Genomic DNA, 3,998 nt, shown 5'->3' on the forward strand with positions numbered 1-3,998 from the left:
CTACATTGCATTTGAGTATGGAGAGGCAACTATCTGGAAGTATTTTAGATAAAAAATTTACTAAGTATTGCCCGGTTTGTAGTTGCAGTTAAAGAAAACACATGAAAAGGCACGATTTTTTTTTAATTCGAAAAAATGTAAATATTTCAAAAACGGTGACACTTTTACCTGAAAAATTTTTGTTTATCAGTGAGCTTACCCACCCACCTACCTTCCCCTAAAGTTTGGCACGTTACTTCTGGGACACCCTGTATATGTATGTGGGTATATGAATAACGACCGCTTAAAATCGATCTCAAATTTGTACTTTCGGAAAGAAATTTTAGGTCTATGTTATGTAGTTTAACTATTGTCAATTAAATTTAATGCTGTATTGCATGCGCTACACGTTTTTCGTTTTCAATCTCATAAATTGCTTATAATGCCTTTTGCTAAAATTTCAAAACCCAAAAGTTATCAAGAAAAAATTCTATGGGCCTGAGAAATATTATTCTCTACTTTTTAGTCCATTTATAAAAGCGTGGTATGTCTATTAAAAAGTTTTTATTTTATTTTATTTATTTCCTTTACCTTAAACCTTTAAGCGTAGGCAACAATGATGTTTTGTACTTAAGGCAGAATTGAATATGCGTTATCTGGGACGATAATTCCTGTAATATTTATTCTAAGTATGTGTTGACAAACACATGTGTTAAGCAAACAGTGAAACAATTTGTTATATTTTAAGTTTGCGAATAAAACTTCACACTTAAATTTAAGATTTCCATTACAAACATTTTAGAAGAAAATCCCCGCTACGGCCTTCTTTAGAAAAAATATATTCTTTTAAAATAAAAATAAGTGAAATCGGCCCAATTTTATATAACCCTGCCTGACATGAAAAATTTATCCGCGATAAGGCTAGTAGCCATTTCTAACAGATTTTGGATCGCTTAGCAAAAAATGGAAACATATATATTTGAATTTTAAGAAAACAAGGCAAATAGCAAAATCGGCTAAAAACGGGTAATTGTTTTTTACAAAACAGATAACAAATCGGCTGCTGGCTAAACCGAAATGTCTCCGGCTCACACTGTGCCGTACATACGTGCATTCAAACATACATATATACATATGTAGATACTCGTACCCGTCTTGCGTCGCATTATTTCTTTTTGCCCCTAGCCTATTCTACCTATATCTTCCTTCTCACTGATGTAACGTTTTCAGTTTTAAAAATTTCACTCTCCATTTTTACGATACCGCCGCCTAAGAAGTTTCACTTCAAAAATAATGAGTATTTATACCAATTACAAATAAAATGTATTTGTACTTGGTAATTATTATTTTGAATTACTGAGTAATTGTAATTAGGTGGTATTTAAATACAAATGTAATAAATATTTTCCAACCCTGTTACCAACCTACCAAATAAAAAAAAAACCGACCAGTTTTGGTGGGAAAAGCCCATCTCTGGCAACACTGTTTGCATCGACCGTTGGGTCGTATGTAATCGCCGCATCAAATAATTTCAATATTTTGTGTTGGTTGCCGAGTCGGTTGCCTCGTGTGTATCCAAAGCAGTGATCGGACTTTAAAAAAATTCTGTGTGGTAGAATCTGGAAAAAAACGTGGTAGATTTCAAAACAATGTGGTAGATCTCTGGGTTTGGATCAAACTTTGTACAAAAATTAAAAAAATTCTGCAAGGTTTCACCTAAATTACAAACTTTTTATTAGACTCTCAAACAAATTTAATTTTATCATAATAAAGTGCAAGATTGAAGTTGCTAAAAATTGTGTCGAGTTTTGGAAATTTTTTCCTTGACAGTGTAAAACAGTTCCTTCCATATCAAGATATTTTTCGAACATATTTTAAGAGATTTCTGCAACCTTGCGGAGTGCTGCCAGCTTTTCTTTTTATCACGTCACGAAGAAGCGAACAAATGTGGCACGTTCCAGAAACAGCTAATTGGGATTTACCGATTTTGAAAATTCTCAAGTAAAAGTAAACAACGCCTCAGAAACTTTAGATGCACTTAAATTTGCTTTCACAAAAATCGCCGTTTTTAACATTTTTGCTATTAATTCTTTTTATAAATCATATATTTTGCAATTTAACCCAAATTGACCCCGTGTTGCCATATGGCAACGCAAAATACATCATGTTTAAGAGGGTATAAAACAAAAACCGCTTACTTCAAAATGTTTATATGTACGTTAACTGATTCCTAAAAGGTATATCTTTCGAAACGCATACGCTTCGGTCAGATCCTTGCTCTCTTTCGAATGTAATGGAAGTGTGTTCTTTAAACAAAATTAGGAGTGGCAGAAAACCATCAAAATATCATATATGAAGAAGTAAGCATGAATTTATAGAAAGCGTTCTTTTTATTTACAAAATACGACAGTGATAAAATATTAGCTAAAACATTAGTGACTCTATTGGTAACAAGTGACAATAAAAAACAATCGTGCGTGCTATATAATTTAAGTGTTTTTTAAGTCCGTTGCCATATGGCAACACGGGGCGTAATGTGAACTGTTCCTCTTTTTACCAAATTTTGTTATGTTCGCTAGCCCAAATTGACCCCGTGTTGCCATATGGCAACGCAAAATACCATCATGTATGAGACGGTTTAAAGCCAAAATCGTTTGTATGTATTTTTGCAGTTTTGCAGGTGGTTAACTCATTCCATCTAGCCCTGAACGCCCTAATCATATTATTGTATATTTCATTGTACAAATGTTGAAGTGGTATACAAATGTTGTTTGTCTGTTTTCAATGGCTTCCCGGCTGCGAAGGACGTTTATGGATGAAATACTAAATGAGGAAACTGCCTTAATTGCCGCCGGGAATAGGTTTAATTTTGAATTGATTGTCGTTTCGGTTAAGGCTAGCTCTGCAGTTATCCTCATTGCGAAAACCTCTGCTTGAAATATTTTGCAATGGTCAGGTAACCTTACTGTCCGCCTGACCTTCAGTTCCCGGCAGTAAATCCCGGCACCCACTACCGTAACCATTTTAGAGCCGTCCGTGAAAATGTTTAGGGATCTACGGCTAGTTTTCATTCCCTTGCGCCATCTCTCCTCCTCAATCATTGTGCAAAAAGTTCGTTTCCACTTAAAGCTAGGTGCCATGAAGTCTGTGCTGCTTGTGCTTCCCGGCCCAATTAAGCGGCGCCCAAAGGTTCTGAAATTGAATTTCCCTATGGCCGTCAATCAATCTATGTGTCCCAAGTGACACTACGTGCCCCAAGTGACTCTCAGCATTCTTTTACATGCATAAAGGGCGTTACTGGCCTTATCTCTTTCTTCAACATTGCGCATCCGCAGCTGTTTACTATCGAAGACTACTCCCAAATACTTTGTGTGGTATTTAATTGACAGCTCGAAGCTACCTAGCCTCGGAGGTTTCCACACTTGTGACTAAACCTCTGACCCACACAAATTGACAAAAAAACTACGTTGTGCTGGTGAAGCATGTAAAACTATAGGACGAGTAGCCTGTGGAAAATGTGATGTGGGTTTATGTTTGAAGTGTTTTGCTACTTTTCATACTAAAAATTAACTTCTTCATCCGCTTTTTACGTAGAAATGCATATATTATCAATAAGTGTATTAAAACTTATAAACAATGTTTCTATTATGTCATATTTTAACCAAATACTGCCCTCTAACAGTCCATCTGGAATGTGCCCCGTGTTGCCATATGGCAACGGCCGATATCGGGAGAACTAAACTACTCCCAAAGTTTTAGTAATATTTTTTCCTTTATTTTAACGCTTATTTACCCTATATATAGAAGAAACCAAAAAAATCTAAAAAAAAATTAATCTGGGACAATTTGGGTTAACACAACAAACCCGCGTTTCCTGCCGAAAAATTGAAAAAATTTACTATTTTACAGTTTATTTTATTGTTTACTTTTACTTGAGAAATTTCATCGTCGCCGGGAATGCGGAATCTTGTATTATATCATTCTTGTTACCATATCGTGTTTAGTGTTGGACAATTTTT

This window comes from Rhagoletis pomonella, unplaced genomic scaffold, assembly GCF_013731165.1.
Source record: "Rhagoletis pomonella isolate Grant_MI unplaced genomic scaffold, Rhpom_1.0 Rhpom_scaffold_00008, whole genome shotgun sequence".
Classification (NCBI taxonomy): Eukaryota; Metazoa; Arthropoda; class Insecta; order Diptera; family Tephritidae; genus Rhagoletis; species Rhagoletis pomonella.